Below are 18,420 nucleotides of genomic sequence, written 5' to 3'. Positions count from 1 at the left end.
AGCTTAAAAGGCAAGGAGAGAACGGAAGTAGGTACCTTTTCCTGCTCTGCTGGTCTCCTGACTGCGCTGCACAGGCTGATGTTGACGAGAGTTCAACTGGGCCCAGCTCACGGTTAGCAGAAGCATGCACTTGACACGGTCTCTCTCTCTCCCCAAAGGTGGCCTTTGGCTTTTGGTGAGTTTTATATGGAATATAGACTAAGCTTAGACTTAAGACGATTTGTATTGTATTTCTACTTTCCTATCCTTCTAATCAACATCACCTTGTGACTACCATACAATAAAAGCTCTAACTAGAAAACCAGAAGCTTCTTCCATTTACTAGTCTGGGAGATAAATTAAGGGAAAGGTTAAAGAGGGGAGATTTATGATCTAATATCCAATTTTAAATCTCACAGTTGCAAGCCTGAGTGACTTGGGAAGATGATGCTTTCCTAGATAGTAATAGGGAAGTCATTGCCTAGCTAGTAATTTTAATTGAAGGGCCCCTAACATTTCTCCATTACATGTAATGCTGCTCTTAATTTTAAATGGATAAAATTAGCAGATTAAGGAAAGCTTTTTTATTCTTATATTATTTTATATTTTAAACAGAAATGGGTGTCATACTTTGTCAAAAGTAAAAAAAAGACTTGCACTGAAAGAAAGGAATGAGAAGGGAATGGATTCAGATAAACATGGGAAGACATATAAAATGATGCAAAGTGAAGGGAATAGAATAAAAATAACAAGTTATACAATGACTGCAACATTGTAAATAAAAACAGATTTAAACTTCAGAACTCTGATCATTTCAGTGACCAATTTTGACTTCAGAAGACTAATGATAAAAAAAAAACAACAAAAAAAGAAAAAAGAACACTAATGATGTAGCATGCTGTCTATCTCCTGACAAAGGGGTGATGGTACAGAATAATCTATATATATTTGATCATTGCCAATATTTTGATTTGTTTTGCTTGACAATGCTTATTTGTTACAAGGAGGATTTCTAAAATGGGAGTGAATTTGGGAACAGAGGGGCATTAGTGATAGTGACATAAAAAAGAAGCAAGACAAAAGAGGATAACTGAAATAGAAAAAAATCACAGACAAGAACAAAGGATATTTAGAGACACAGAAGAACAGAACAGCTTTGAAACTAAGGTGCTGAATATGTTTTATACTAAAAAAAAAACCCACAACAAGAGCTTTGTGGAGATTTGTGGTTTCATATACAATTCTGATTTTCTATTCTTTGACTATGGAAATGTTAATTGTTATTGGTTTTGTCAACTTCAGAATAATAATTTTTTTTTTTTTAGGCAATGGGGGTTAAGTGACTTGCCCAGGGTCACACAGCTAGTAAGTATCAAGTGTCTGAGGCCAGATTTGAACTCAGGTATTCCTGAATCCAGGGCTGGTGCCTTAACCACTATGCCATCTAGCTGCCCCCCAGAATAATATTTTTAAAGAATACTGATAGGGACTTAGGAGCTTGTTATGATATTTTCACACCAAATGAATTAATTTACATTTAAAAAGTTAACAAGAAAGCTTAGGTGGGTGTAGTTTGGTATGAAAACTCAGTCCACCAATTGTCTGTAACTTATAGTTTTAGAGGTTACCTCAGATATCTCAGGGTTAAAGAACTTGCCCATTGTCACAAAGCTACTCTGTGTTAGAAGAAGGAATACATTTTCTTATATATTTGGTAACCTTCTCCCCTTTTCCAAGACACTGTGATTCAGGTATATGGTTTCCTGCAACCCCACTTCTACAATTAGGAGAATTCTTTTTACTATGGGTATAATGATTTGAGTGACTTGAATGGGAAATTTAAGTGCTGTTTGTTTTGTTTTTTTTTTTAAGTGAGGCAATTGGGGTTAAATGACTTGCCCAGGGTCACACAGCTAATAAGTGTTAAGTGTCTGAGGCTGGATTTGAACTCAGGTCCTCCTGACTCCAGGGCCACTGCTCTATCCACTGCACCACCTAGCTGCCCCTTAAGTGCTGTTTTGAACCTCATTAGAGTTTTACCAGAACTCACATTGGCTGGCCATATTTCTTTTCCATATCAATCCCACAAGTCAGGAGCCTCATTCAAAGTTCCCTATAATAGAACATTATCATCCTCTTCCTACAATTAGTATCTTGTTCTGTTATCCCCAAAGTGTCCTATATTCATATGATAGAACGGACCTTAGAAATCATCGTCTAATTATCTAATTTTTCAGAGGAAGGGAATTGAAGATCACAGTGGGGGAAGTAACAGGTTTTTATCTGAAGAGCCAAGATTGGAACCTGTATGTTTTGACTAAAGCCATATAATAAATATAAGGTTAATGTAAAATGAGTTACCTCATGTGCTACAATATAAAAGACATAATTATTAGAAACAGAATAACTGTCATAGAACTATTAGCTTGGTGGAGGGATTGACATCTGGTATAGATCCAGTTTATTGGCTGAGGCTACTAAAATTTTACTCATATTTAAACTGAGGCAGGAAAATTTGGCTCAGTTTGGGGGTTTATCTATGATCACTAATTTTTTGTTCCAGGCCATGACCTTTTGCACAGCATTGGGAAAGTTAAAATAAACTCTTATAAGGGTAGACATTATACAATTATTTGTTGAAAGTGAACGGAAACATCATGGTTGCCCAGGTATTAATGATTGGGACACATACTAAAATTAATTGATTTCAAAAGTACCTATGGACTGTGACAAGAGTACTACTGAATAAATCTAACCAACTGTAGTGGATTCATTAGGCAAAAGGTTCTTTTTTAAGCATAAAAGTATTTTATTATTTTCTAGTTACATGTAGAGATAGTTTTCAACATTTGTTTTTATAAGATTTCTAGGTTCAAATTTTTCTCCCTCCCTCCCCTTTCTCCCCCCTCCCCAAGAAAGCAAGCAATCTGATATAGGTTATATATGTACAATCATATTAAACATATTTCTGCATTAGTCATGCTGTGAAAGAAGAATCAGAGCAAAAGGGGAAAACCTCAAAAAAACAAGACCAAAACAAGTAGAAATAGTATGGTTCAATCTGCATCTAGATTCCACAGTTCTTTTTTTGGGGGGGGGGAGGGGGAATTTGGAGAACATTTTCCATCAAGAGTCCTCTGGAACTCTTGGAAATTTGACCATTGTATGGCTGAGAAGAGTCAAGTCTATCACAGTTGATCAACACACAATGTTGTTGATACTGTGTACAATGTTCTCCTAGTTCTGCTTATCTCACTCAGCATCAGTTCATGTAAGTCCCTCCAGGTTTCTCTGAAATCTGCCTGCAACTCATTTCTTACAGCACAATAGTATTCCATCACATTCATATACCACAACTTGTTCAGCCATTCCCCAATTGATGGGCATCCCCTCAATTTCCAATTCCTTGCCACCACAAAAAGAGAAGCTATAAATATTTTTGTACATGTGGGTCCTTTTCCCTTTTTTGTGATCTCTTTGGGATAAAGACCTAATAGTGGTATTGCTGGGTCAAAGGGTATGCACAGCTTTATAGCCCTTTGGGCAGTTCCAAATTGCTCTCCAGAATGGTTGAATCAGTTCACAGCTCCATCAACAATGCGTTAGTGTTCCAATTTTTCCACAGCTTCTCCAACATATCTGTTTTTCTTTTTCCTCATATTAGCCAATCTGATAGGTGTGAGGTGGTACCTCAGAGTTGTTTTAATTTGCATTTCTCTAATCAATAGTGATTTAGAGCATTTTTTCATGTGGCAATAGATAGCTTTGATTTCTTCATATCCTTTCACTAGGCAAAATGTTCTTAACCTGCAATCTACATGGGATCTGTGGAAAGATTCTATGGGGATTGTGAATTTTTTTTTTAAACAACAATTTGTCTTTTTATTGAGCACTTCTACAAATTATGCCTTAACAGCAAATTTCCTCTGCTGTTTTTTGGTCTTCAGGTTTTCCTCGTGCTTATTAAGCCTGTGGTGCATGGCATGGGTTGTCTTGGGCTGAAGGCCCAGGGGCTTGTATTTCTTACCCTTATAGAATTTCCTGAGGTTCTCTTTCTGTGTCTGGTTGATGACAGTCAGGACTCAGGCAATAGATTTTCAGACAATTCGGGTCTTAGATAGCTTGAAGAAGTTCCTCCAGAGACCTTAGCCACCCTCAATTGGGAAAGTTCCACCTTTAAACCATTTAACTGTTTAAGTAGCTCCTCCTTCTTCTTCCCACGAAGATCCCTGGCCTTGATTTTTTCTATGATAGAAGATACAACAGACTGTCTGGATTGCGAAGTTTTAAAAAATTATTTTGACAACTGTTTTTCAATATGGTTGGTTTCCTTGATAATCCTACCATTTATTTTATACATTTAAAAACATTCTGGGGGTAGCTAGGTGGCTCAGTGGATAGAGTACCGGCCCTGGAGTCAGGAGTACCTGAGTTCAAATCCGGCCTCAGACACTTAACACTTACTAGCTGTGTGACCCTGGGCAAGTCACTTAACCTCAATTGCCTCACCAAAACAAAGCAAAACAAAAAAACTGAATATAAAAACATTCTGAAAAAGGAATCCATAGAGCTTCACTGGACTCCCAAGGAGGACTGTGACGTAAAAAAGGTTAAAAAATATTTGTACTATAGTAATTTAAAGTGCTGGGAGAAAGGCAACATTTGTAGTGTAGCTGTATCAATTTAGCAATCCCTGGGCACTCACAAAACTCCCAAATATACCTGGAACCAGATTCTAATGTAATTGGGAAATGTTTAAAAAATAAATAAAAATAGACAATAAAAAAGATAGTATAAATTTGTGGCTTTTTAAGTCAATATGCAGGCCAGTAGTTAGCCATTTCTTTTTTTAAAATTTTTGACAATATTGGTATTGTGGGCATTGAAATTAGCCTCAGGCTCCACAAGGGGAGCTTCCTCTCCCCCTCAGCTTCAACTGCAGGGGGTGGGGCTGGGGCTGTCTGAACTGGGCTAAGGTGTTCGGAGGAAAAACCCCAGGCCATGGCGAAGCCAGGTGGTGCAGGATAGAGCACAGGCCCTGGAGTCAGGAGGACCTGTGCTCAAATCCAACCTCAAACACTTAACACTTACTAGCTGTGTGACCCTAGGCAAGTCACTTAACCCCAATTGCCTCGCCAAACAAAAAAAAAATCGAGGCCGGAAGATTAAGAAGACTGGGACGCTGAGGACTAGGAAGGAGGACACAAGGGAGGCCAGAAGATTAAGAGAGCAGGGGGTAGACGAAACAGGAGGTTGGAGAAGACAGAGGAAGGAGCAATCCGGAGTAAGGAGCTTTTTCAGGGGTTCATCACTAAAATAGTGAGAGAGAAGTTAAAGAGTGAAAGCACAGAGAAGCTGGAGTGAAGGAGAAAGAGTGAAGAAAGCTGGAGCATGCCCTAAGGCAAGAGGCGATAACAGGCCCTTATATTAAAATCAGAGGGGTTGTAAAATTTGCATTTCTTAACCCTTATCGTTTACATTGATTTTTATAAATAAATTCTGCTTTGATTTTTTAATTAAGAGGCTTCTTAATCTTTTGCTTATCAACTTGGGAGCAGCCAGTGTGGAGAAATTTTGTAAATGGCCCATATTAAATTAATAGCAGTCAGATAGCCAGCCAGTTAAATGTCCACACAATAGTCATTAGTCCCCAGATTAGTCCTCAAGTCAGATTAGGCCCACAACCCGGGTGTCACCCCCCCCCCCCCAGTTAAATTAGGCCCAGCTAGTCAGTTAAAATATTTTTTACAGTATAGTGGATAGAGAGCTTGCATTCAAGTCCTGGTCTTGGCCCATTGTACCTGTGTGACCATGAGCAAATAACTTAACCTCTCAGTTCCCCAGGTAACTCTTGATTTTATGTCCCCTGTCAAAGATCTGTGGGAAACAGTGCTGGCAAAAGTAAGCAGGAGGGGCTGCTAGGTGGTGCAGTGGATAGAGCACGGACCCTGGAGTCAGGAGTACCTACCTGAGTTCAAATCCAGCCTCAGACACTTAATACTTACTAGCTGTGTGACCCTGGGCAAGTCACTTAACCCCAATTGCCTCACCAAAAAAAAATTGGTAATCAGGAAAAAAAAATACTGTTCCATCTACAGCACTGGGTGAACTCTCTGGTATAATGGAACCTTCTTAGATTCTTAGCATGATGCCCAGAAGGTACTGGGGTATAATTTACAGGAACTGAAAATATTTTAACTGGAGTAAGAATGTAGAGGGTGATAAGGCCCTGCTGTAACTCTCCCTTGACCTTTTTGCATGAATGAGGCCTTTGTCCTGACATTTATCATAGCCTGTTGATAAATTGTGAATTTGATTTGCCCTGGGTACTTATTGGCCCTTCAAGACTACAATTGAGAATGGTCAAGTGACTTGAGCTACACCTTTTGAACTTGACCTTTAAAAAGAAGAGTTATAGAGCTGTGTAGAAAACAGACAGAAGGAAGCACATATACAAATACCCAAGTTTCCTAGAGAGAAGCTGACAGTCCTTTGACTCTTCCCTAGGAAACTGGTTCAGGGTATGCTATGGCCCTGGAAATGCCAGTGTATGGAAGCAGTGGTGGATATTCCAAGAGTTCTTGGGCTGGGCTAAGACTTGTAATGGTCAGCAGCAGCGAAGAGGTTTCTGGACAAGTGGAGAAATTCCTGGGCCAAGTAAGAGGCATAGTCAAGACAGTGAGAACTGTGATATAAAAAGAGCAAACTCAGATTGAATACTATGAGTTTTCTGCAGGTCTTTTTTTTTAATCATAAAGGTATTTTATTATTTTCCAGTTACATGTAAAGATTGTTTTCAACAGTGGTTTTCATAAGATTTCTAGTTCCAAATTTTTCTACTTCCCTCCCTTCCCTCCCCCCTCCCCAAGAGAGAAAGCAATCCGATATAGGTCATGTATGTACAATCACATTAAACATATTTCTGCATTAGTCATGTAATGAGAGAAAAATCAGAAAAAATGGGAAAAACCTCAAAAACCTCCAACAAAACAGAAACAGTATGGTTCAATCTGCATTCAGAATCCACAGCTCCTTTTTCTGGATGTGGAGAACACCTTCCATCATGACTCCCCTGGAGTTGCCCTGGATCATTGCACTGCTGAGAAGAGTCAAGTCTATCATAGTCGATCATCTTACAATGTTTCTGTTACTGTGTACAATGTTCTCCCGGTTCTCTGCAGATCTTGGGGAAAGGGATTCACTTTTTACCAATATTGAGTGTTTTCCCATTATAGAGAAACCTCAATCATAGGGTAGCTGAGAGGATTCTATTGATGATTTCAGGAGATGAGACAAACCACAAAGAAAGAAGAGTTGTCTTGATGTTGATGAGCTCAGGCATGACCCCTTTCTATTTTCCTTGGGGTTAAATAAAACCAATCCTATATTCCATGCATTGTTAGCCTTACAGTTGATAAGGGAGCTGAATGCCCTTTACCTTTGCTGTAGAGACCTGGGGATAGGTACTGAAACTGTGACTTCACTGGCAGAGAAAACTTCTACCAATATAGACAACACAGTCAGTATTTATCAGTGGTGGAACTTAAACTCCTTTCTGGTTCTGAGGTCAATCCTTTATCCGTTATGCCACACTGCCTCCCTTAAGACCTCCCTCAAGACAAGAACCAAAATCTGATGCTCTAAGAGTGGAGGCAGTAGGCAAAGAGCAAGAGATTATAATCACTGGGACATTCCTAGGATTGAACTAAAATTTATGTAAATTTAGATCTAAGGCTATAGACTTAAATTCCTTATTTACTTGCTTAAGCATTTGTTCTACAATATGGATATAGTGCAGGATATAGGTTAGCTTATGAAGAAAAAAATCATTCTTTTTCTTTTTTTTCAGGGCAATGGGGGTTAAGTGACTTGCCCAGGGTCACACAGCTAGTAAGTGTCAAGTGTCTGAGGTCAGATCTGAACTCCTCATGAGCATAGCCAACTGCTCAGAACTCCTGAGCTTAAGAGATCCATCAACCTCAGCTTTCTGAGTAACTTAGATTACAGGCATTTACTACCATGGCCATGTGTTCTAGACATTATTGCGTAGCTGGATAAAATGACTGCTTTTAGAAGTTTAATAGAAGTATTATGAATAAAATCATTCCCCATAGGCTCACTGAAAACATCATTGCTACAGTTCAGCATACAGAGATGATATGTACCTCCTGAATAAGTGAATGAATGAAAACCTATTTTATAACATGGCATACAGATGGCTAGTAAGTAGAATGGTGGGTCTGAGACCAGGCATATTAAGATGAACGTGAGACTTTTAGTTTTGGACAGAGAAGTCATTCCGTTCTCACATTTAGATGGTTTAATAAGCACATACTATGTTCTACACACTGTGCTAAGCACTTTACAAATATAATCTCATTCTATCCTCACAACAACCCTGTGAAATAGGTGTTATTTTATCTGTTTTAAAGTTGAGAAAACTGAGGCAGACAGTGATTAAGTCAGTCACTCAGTCATGCAATAAATATTTATTAAGCACTTACTATGTGCCAGGATTTGTGCTAAGGGCTTGACTTAATTGACTTTATTTACTTTAATGATGAGCCCGGAGACACCGAGCCAGCAAGTATCTGAGGCTGCATTTGAACCCTGAGTCTTCCTGACTACAGACTATACACTCTATACACTACACCACCTAGTTGCCTCATGATTTCGATCTCTTCTCCTAGGTGTTCATGTTTTGAAAACTTTTGATTGCATGTAGCTTAGAGATTGCGAATAATTGGTGTGTTGCTGGTTGTTTGTTGCTCATTTGTTTAGTAATGTTTGACGCTCTATGAACCTATGAACCATAGCACCCTAGGATCTTCTATCCTCCATTGTCTTGTGAAGTCTGTCCAAGCTTATATTTGCTGTTTCTGTGATGCTATCTAGCTATCCCATCCTCTGCCATTCCCTTTTCCTTTTTTTCTTCACTCTTTCCAAATACCAGTGTATTTTCCAATGAGTCCTGTCTTCTCAGTATATGAATGAAGTATTTAAGCTTTAGCTTTAGTATTTGTCCTTCCAATGAATACTCTAAATTAATTTTTAAGTATTGACTGATTTGAGTTCCTTGCTGACCAAGGGTTTTTCTCAAGTCTTCTTGAGTACTACAGTTTGAAAGCTTTGATTCTGCAGTACTAACCTTTTCTTAAGGCCCAATTCCTACAGTAGTAATGTATGTTACTGGAAAAACCATAACTTTGACTTTATGGGTCTTGGTTGTCAAGGTGATGCTTCTGCTTTTTAGTATGCTGTCCAGAATTGCCATAGCTTTCCTTCTAAGAAGCAAGCATTTTTGAATTTCATGGCTGCAGTAGCTATCTGCAGTGATCTTCGAGCCTAAGAATATAAAATCTGACAATGCCTCCATTTCGTCTCCCTCTATTTGCCAGGAAGCGATGGGACTAGTTGCCATGATCTTAGTTTTTTGTTAATGTTAAACTTCAAGACAACTTTTACATTCTCTTCTTTCATCCTCATCAAGAGGCTTCTTGATTCCTCTTCACTTTCTGCCATCAAAATGGTATCATCTGCATACCTGAGATTGTTGATATTTCTCCCAGCAACCTTAATTCCAGCATTTGATTTGTCCAGTCTGTAATTTTGGATGATGTGCTCTGAATATAAGTTAAATAAATAAGGTGACAATATACAGCCTTGTCATATTTTTTTTTCTTCAAACTTAAACTAATCAGTTGTTCCATTTTCAGGTCTAACTATTGTTTCTTACTCTATGTACAAGTTCCTTAGGAGACAAGTAAAATGATCTGGTACACCTGTCTCTTTGAGGACTTGCCACATTTTGTTGTGATCCATGTTGTGATCCATATCTTTTTAAATATTGTTCTTAAGTTTTTATGGATAAACAATAATAGTGAGCTTATTAATCACTGTCCCTTAGATATTTTAAGGCATGCATCAAGCTATTGTGAAAAAATGCATTCCTCTATATTTTTTATAAAAAGAGTGAACAATATTGTGAGCTTCAAATAACAGTATATTCAGTGGCCATTCCAAAGTAAGAAACATAGGAGAAAAAGTAGAATTTTCACAAAATACAAATAAAGTCAGGAATCACACTCCAGTATGACAGGAGGGACTTGAGAGAGCTATCAAAGATCTATGTAAAGGCATTGAAAGACTATATCAATATCTAACTGTGATACAAAGTTGAAAACAATGAAATTTACCAATTAAAGCAATGGAATAGAAACATGGGGAAATATCTGGAAAATGAAAATATATTGGAAAAATTCTAGATTCCTTTAATCAGCAATTGGCAGCAAAAGTCAACATGAACAGATTAAGGTTTATACAAAAAGTCAAAGTAGCACAAAGAATAAGATAAAAAATTTGGATAAGTTGGACTATGAGGGTATTATTATTACTATAGTCACCATCATCATATTTTATAACATGCCTAAGAAATATGTTATCAGTCTGAGAGAAATGTATAATATTTGGGACTTTAGAGATCATGTACTGCAACTTCCTCTATTTATAGGTTATGAAAGTAAGGCTCAATGAGGTTAACTGAGTTGATCATAGCCAGCTGGCTAATTGTGTAGCCCTAAGCCAAGATTTCTATCTCTTTTTCCTTTTCTCTTCTACAAACTCCTTTTTAAAAATGTCTTTGATATGTTTTATTTTTATATTACCTACATTTTCCAGAATATTTTTCCATGCCTTCCTAGAGAGTCATCCCCACTAACAAAGAATAAACAGAATAAGAACTATTTTTAAAGTACACTTTTTTATTTTTTGCTTTTTGTTTTTTGCAGGGCAATGAGGGTTAAGTGACTTTCCCAGAGTCACACAGCTAGTAAGTGTCAAGTGTCTGAGGCCGGATTCAAACTCAAGTCCTCCTGAATTCAGGGCTGGAACTTTATCCACTATGCCACCTAGCTGCCCCTACAACTATCTTTTAAAAAAATACATTTTCCTGATATTTGTGGGAGGGGGAGGAGAAAATCTCCCCTCTCCAGATTGAATCTTCTTTGTGATAAAGAAAGCAAATTAAAATATTGCATATAGTTACTACATCTAACAACATCTATACTTCTATCCTAGTAGTTCAATACCTCTTTGCCATGAGAAAAGATAACTATTCTTCTGAGCCTTCATTTTTTTTTCTTTTCATTTTTAGTGACAGTCAATGTTATTGCTTTGGGAAAAAAGATTTTTATAATTTTGTTCTGCATCAGTTCTTACAAATTTCTCATTTTTTCTTTGAATTTCTTGTATCTGTCATTACTAACAGGATAAAAGCATCCCATTACTTTCATATACTAAGGGAATTTTTAAAAGTCATTCTCCAGTTCACGAGTAACCATTTTATTTTTGGTTATTTGCTTACATAACAATTGTTATATATTATGTAACAAATTTTTATATATTCTGTAATTATTGGGCCTTTGTTTCTATATTTGACTTCCTATAGATAAGTACCCAGGATTGGGATGGTTGGATAAAAGGGCATTAACAATTTAGTGACTTTTCTTGAATAATTTCAAAATGATATACGGAATAATTGGGTCAATTCACAGTTCCATAATCAATGTATTATTGTACATGTTTTCTTATAGCTGCCTCCAGCGTTGATCATTCTTGGGTTTTTGTGGGGGTGTATGTTATATATTAATCACTGTTAATTTTCATGATATAGGATGAAAACTCAAAATTATTTAAATTCGATCTAATTCACAATTCTTTAAAGAATGTTCACATCATTTGCCATTTATCTACTGAGGAATGACGCATGGTATTATTATATATTTGTGTCAATTCCCTATGTATCTTGACTGCCCCTAGAGACAGAAACTGAATATTGCTATAGAAGACTCCTAGATGAGGGAACATCATCAATGTATTTCAAACACCTTATAGTCATAGTTTTCTGGGGCAGTAAGAGGCTAAGTCACTTGCCCAGGTTCACATAGCCATTATGTCAGAGGACTCAGGTCTTCCTACCTCTGAGGACTAGCTACTTCCCTTCTCTGGACCTCACTTTTTCCCCATTTTTAAAATGAGGGAGTTGGAGTAGATTATCACTAATGCCATTTAAAGCTTAAAATCTATAATCCTGGAAGGAATCTTAGTGGCAAACTAGTTTTATGTGCCCCCCCCCCCCCCGCCCGCCCTTTCACAGATGAGAATTAGAGCCCCAGGATAAGAGATTTAGAGGGGCATTTGGAATCTCAGTAAGAACATCATGACTTGGAATGTTCATTCATTTCCTTTGAAATCACTGAACCCAACTGTCTTATTTTATATATATATATATATATATATATATATATATATATATATATATATATATATATATATATATCAGAACAGATTCTTAGAGGGGAAGTGGTTTGTCTACATAAAAAAATTAAGATAACAACAATAGAAAGCATTTAGTAAATACCCCTTGTATAGAGAGCTTTGTGCCAAGTGTTAGGAATATGAGCTCAAGTTGAGTGCTTCTGAGGTATTATAGAATGTCATATCAAGAAAGGTTCTTGGAACTCATCTAGTCATGGTATAGTTGAAAAAAATAACAAAAATCAACCTTTTTGCATATTAGGAGGAAAGCTGGTAGAGTGTTAGAGTAGCTACTACTTAAGTTACTACATCCTTTAAAAACCGTTTTGTTAATGCATACTGTGATTTTTCAAGAAATAGCATTATTTTCTGTGCAAGAACAAATGACTTATTCCCTTCTTGATTTATATTATGCACTGGGTAACTCTTTTCAAAATTCCCTCTCTTTTTAGGACTCAAAGATTTTTGAGCTATAACTATTCATATATTTAACAACTTTCCCTGGGACTGAAGAGATGAGGGCTATGTGCCAATTACTTTGAGAATAGGGAGATCAATACCCTGAGAAGTCAAACTTTTCCAAAGTTGAACCTGGGTAAATGTATCATCCTCCTCTGGTATCTCCTCCTCCTCCAGGTACCTCATATATCGAACCTTCAATGCCCTCATCATGGTATTGCCTCAAGCACCAATCTATTCTCTGTATACTTAATCTAATTTGGCTGCTTTCCCCAAATTTGCTTCCTTTAGTACTATTTCTTTCTTCTCTGTAAGTTCTTCAAAGACTGTGATGTTATGGTCCAAGTTGTTTTACTCTCCTTGATTGAAACCTGTGACATTAAATCTATAAATTAATATCATTTCTATTATATTGCCATGATCATCTTATACATCATAGAATTACAGATCTAGAGATGGAAGGATCTCAGAGGCCAGCTATTCTACCCCTCCTCCAATTTTACAGATCAGGAAACTAATGGGAGGGCTTACCCAAGGTAAAAAATATAGTAATTATCAGAGGTGATATTTTATCCCAGAAACTACAGATATATTTTGTTATGAAGGTTTATAGGCCTCATCAAAACATAATGAATTCACTCATTTTGTTTAATTTACCTATGCCATGAATTTTTTCCATCAAAAAACCAAGTTTGATCTTCTTTTTGGTGACCCTTCTCTCTCTGATGTTACTATTTATTTGATGTCAGCCTAATATTGTTTTCTGCTTCTGAGGTTACAACTACACCCACTGCAGCCCTTGTTCCCAACTTTACAGGACCTTTGAATAGTCCAGAGGTCACTTACTGAAAGGGAACAAGGGGCTCTGATACAAACCTGCCTAGCTGAGTCCATGTTTCATATGGGAAGTAGCAGTGGGATTACCATTACATCATGGTAGAGAAAAACCATTGTTCTTCACTGGAATCACATTTCGTCACCTTAAAAGCTGCAGTGAAGAGAAAACTAGCCAGAAACTGTGACTTCTAATCCTTACTTCTTCTATCTCACCATCTAATCTGAGAATTCTCTGCCATGAGACATACATGTCCAGAAGCCAGACCCTAGAGTTTCCATATGGTTGCCTGGAAACAGGCAGGGAAATTTTATTCATGTTTCAATGTAGAGGGGAAAAGTAGAGGGAAGATAAAAGAAGGGCCCCATTATATGTGAAATGAAGATAACTATACTCATATTACCTATCTCATAGTATTATTTCTTCTTATAGTTGATTTACCTGCAAAAAAAGGGTTAAATGGGCCAGAGTCTTTCTTACAGTCACACAGGAGATTAGTAAAAGGTGATCAGATATGAGGACTCCTCCAGACTCTTTGCCCACCAATTTTTCCCCATCATACCATATAGCAATATCTCAACAATTTGAAGGTGACATTGATCTTTCCTATTTAAATAGCTAAATTCCTGACATTAAATTTTAGAAAGATTAGACCTATCTTAGAAAAAACCTCCTAGCAGGTTTTATAGACTATAACATAATCATTACAACTAAAAATAATGTGTGGTTGTGCATCTTGCAAGTGTCATACAAAGCAACAAATACTTCTCAAGTTCTTATTGCCTCTAGAGCATGGTTCTGTTTACTATAGATATTTTAGATAAGGTGAAATCTCTGCCCTCAAGATATTTATGGACAATATTAGGGTGATAAGATAACAGAAGAGATTGCTATAAATATGCAATATAATAAGTGAATTTAAGAATTATAAAATGATGTGTTGAGATTTGAGACTAAAAGTTGTTGCCAAATTGGGGAATCAAGAAAAGAAGAATTAGAAATAAGTTTTAAAGCAGAAATTTTTAACTTTTATGTCATGGACCCCTTGGGCAGTGTGGTGAAGCTTAAGGACTCCTTCTCAGAATATGCTTTTAAATGTTTGAAGTAAATGCTAAATTTTAGATTTCAGATAGAAGTTTATGAAAATAAAAATGAAATATTTTCTCCATGTAAGTCCAAATACCTTTTGAATTTTATCCAGACTCCTTGGGGTCCTATAGATCCAATGTTAAAAAAATTGTTTTAAAGGAGAGGTGATTTTGGTAAATAACAAGACCAACTTTGTTATTTGTCTCTCCAAGGAGAACTTGTCTATCATCCTTCCATTTAGCAGCCGACTACTTCCATCTTCGGGTTTTATTCTTATGTTAATATTAGTATGATCCAGGTTCTAGAGTAGTATGTTCCTTGTTAGTCATTGGATGAGGATCTCACATCAGGGGTATCCTACCCTTCACCCCACTTCCATAGACACTTCTAAAAAAATGTGCAAATTGCCCAAAGTTGTGGCCTCAATTAATTATACACCTTTGTAAATGTCCAAGTTCTGAGGAAATCACTTAGAAAGTTGATATGACTCATACTTCTTAAATTTCTTAATAACAGTGACCTGATCTTCCTTCACTGAAGCACAATATAGAGAGTTCTGAACTTTGAACAGACTAAATTCAGTTGAGTCACAGTAAATTGAAAATATTTTCATACACAAGCCACTCCTTGTTCTTTAGTTATAGGAGTAATATACTATCTAAGCAGTCTGACTGTCAAGATCACATTACCTCTGCTGCAGAAACTCCCAAGAAAATTGAGGAGGATTCCAGATTGAAGCTGTTAATGACCTCAAATCTTTCAGCATTTTCTGTTGCCAGGACACATTAGCCCTGAACATATAACTTCTATAGGGACATGTAATGAAGGGGCTATACATCCTTCTTAAGTGCATAGTTCCTGAGAAGACAACTTTAGAGGAGTATCTGACTAATAGCATTACAGAATTTAAAGCCTTCTCACATTCAGGGATGACAAAATTTAGGCCAAAAGAGACTCTTAACTCATGTGACTTGTTCATAATCATACGAACAGTAAAGTAGTAGAATCAGTGTTTGATTAATAATGACATGTAATTTTAAATAAACCACTAAGTTTGTTATTTTAAGTTTAGTATTATATGTTATTATTAAAGGTGGCAGGGTATAAGTAGATAGATTGTTGACCTCAAAATCAAGGAAATTTGGGTTCAATTCTCAATTCCAAAGCTGGACAATTCACTTAATCAGGCAACTAAGACTTTAAGTTGCAGAAAAGCTAATTTGTATTCTCACTGAGACTTCTCTATACCAATGAAGTCATAGGTCCAGTTGTGTGTGTGCGTGTGTGTGTGCATCTCCTATATGTATGGTCAAGAAATGTGTGTTCCCAGAATTGGTCAATATTTGGTTATTTCTTCTCTTTCAACTTGACTGACTTCCTTCTCCCATTCTTAGCTTTTACCACTACACCTAGCCACTCTACATACCTTTCTATTCAAGGTCATTGAATGGATTGACCATAATTATAGGGTATGTTTAGCTAAGTGAATGTCTTCACCAAAAGTAATGTCCTCTGATGTTTCTTTATAATTACAGGTTAGCCTAAGGAGGAGGATAAAGACATTGGCCACCAAGATGGTAATCACTATTGGTAATGAAGAAGACAGGGGCAGTCAAGAAAAGGAAAACAAAGAAGAAAGTATCCTGGCAATGCTAGGAATTATCGGGACCATCCTAAACCTCATTGTCATCATCTTTGTATATATTTATACAACTTTGTAAAGGGCAGAGCAGGGAGGGATCTTTCTGCTGAGACACCACAGACTCCTAGAAGGAAAGAAATTGGCTGTGAAGTCTAAGCACCATAGCTGTCCACATTCTGCAAGATCAGATGGTCTTTTGGGCTCTTCAAACAGGTTATCAACAGAACACACCAATCTGCAAATAGCAGACACAAAAGCACAATGGATTCAGTGAAACTTGTCTGAACAGAATCAAGAAAAACTTCTGTGTAAGGATGGATCAAGGCAGAAGTCTCATGGGATTGACAGTGTCAAACAGAAAAGTTAATTAAAAATAGACAAGAGAAAAACACATTCAACATAGGACTATGTGAACACGGATTGTGTCTTCTCAAAAATTAACATTGTCTTCATCACTGGTCAAACTCATTGACCAGCTTCTTTGTCCATTAACTCTGGGGCCCATATAGTGGGGTTGAATTTAAAACAATTATTTATCAACAATCATATAAATGCCATCTATCTCAGGCTTTGATACTGAGAGGAGGGAGGAATAATTTATTTTTCTTTTTTTTCATTGGCTTGACATATGTATCAGATCATGCTGGTATTTACAAATCTCTATTTTTAATAAATGTTATCTTTTATTTAGCATGGGCCAAATATCTGGAAAGGTCCCCTTGGATGTCCAAAACTTGATTTGGTTTTCTGAAATGATCCGTTAATAATGTGTCCCTTTCTCTAGATGTTATGACTCTATTGCCTCTACAATCTCTTTTACTTTTTTGTTCCAAACCACTTTAAAACAGTATCAACCTCAGCCTTGGTTAGTGCATGACTTCAGGTGAATCAGTCTATGGTAAGGTGTTATGCAGAATTGTCAGAAATATTAAAATATCATGGGCATGCAGACCAGAGATGCATGCTATCTTGACTGAGGATTATGCATGAACAAGGCCTATGTGATGGGTCAATTAGAGACAAACACTGAAGATTGGTGGGAGAGATGTGACTGTTTGAAGAGCCAATCTTTAATTGAACTTTTTTTTTAAAAAAGAGAGTACCCACATAAAACAGCCAATACTTAATAGAGTTATTTACAATTCCATCACTGCAAAAATCAGTTTATCATATCATGATTTAAATGACAGATGTATTGAGATATCAGTCAGATGTATCAGGAAAGTACAAGAAAAAATGGCAAATTTTAAAATGGAGAAAATCAGCCAGACCCTGCCAATTATCTCGCTGAGAGATCTCTATGCATCATGGGGCATATATTAACTCCTGCAGGGGACTATTTACATAAATGACTCCTCCATTGCAGTAAATGGTACCCACTAATGCCCTGACATACACTTATAAAATAACTGATTTACACCCCCAAAAGCTTGTTCTCTGAAAGAATTTGGATGTATTGATACTACTTGAACAATCTCTCCTAGAATATAAATGCCTCCCTAAGAATGGCACCTCACCCTCACCTAAGGCTGGCCTTCCATGTAGGTGAAATTGGCAATCACCTACATAGTGAAATTTTTAGGCAGCAAAGAAGTCCTCCTGCCAAAAATAACTCATCTAGCACATAGGACATGCCTGCTTTTCTACCATGGGAGACAGTTTTTCCTTTGTTTTTTTTTCATAGGCTAGATTTTTTAAAAATGCAAATACTCTTGGAATTTTGACACATGGAAAGAATTGAACTAAATAATCCCTGCGATTTAGTCTTCAACTAATTCATATTAAGGTGTTAGTGACTTTTATCCTAACAAGTGCCCGGGTGATATAAAACAAACAAAAAAGAAAAAAAAACCCAGCAACAAAAACAAAAAAAAATCAATCTTCAATAGAGGAAAATTCAATCCCCAGTAGAGGAAAAGGTCCAGATAGGGGATGTGATGGACTTAAAAGACAAACTTCACCTACTCCACAATTTTACCAAGGGCTGGCTCTCCTCACCCCAAAATTCCAACCCAAACCCAGGAAACAATATAAATGTTGAGAGAATAAAATGAAAATCAACAACAGTATCCATAAAGACTGATCAGGAATAGGATTTAAT

At 36.8% G+C, this 18,420-nt stretch overlaps 1 long non-coding RNA gene across 1 annotated transcript in view; it reads left to right on the top strand.

The window, feature by feature from the left end:
* Nucleotides 1-18,184, top strand: part of LOC122743753 — a 77,088-nt gene extending 58,904 nt beyond the window's left edge. The window contains exon 2 of the long non-coding RNA XR_006355019.1: nt 16,213-18,184. This is a non-coding gene — a long non-coding RNA (uncharacterized LOC122743753). The remainder of the gene's footprint in view (nt 1-16,212) is intronic.
* The last annotated feature ends 236 nt before the right edge of the window (nt 18,185-18,420 follow it).

Source organism: Dromiciops gliroides, chromosome 2 (assembly GCF_019393635.1).
Source record: "Dromiciops gliroides isolate mDroGli1 chromosome 2, mDroGli1.pri, whole genome shotgun sequence".
NCBI lineage: Eukaryota > Metazoa > Chordata > Mammalia > Microbiotheria > Microbiotheriidae > Dromiciops > Dromiciops gliroides.
Note: the sequence above shows the minus strand (reverse complement) of the source record. Positions and strands in the feature narration are given on the sequence as shown.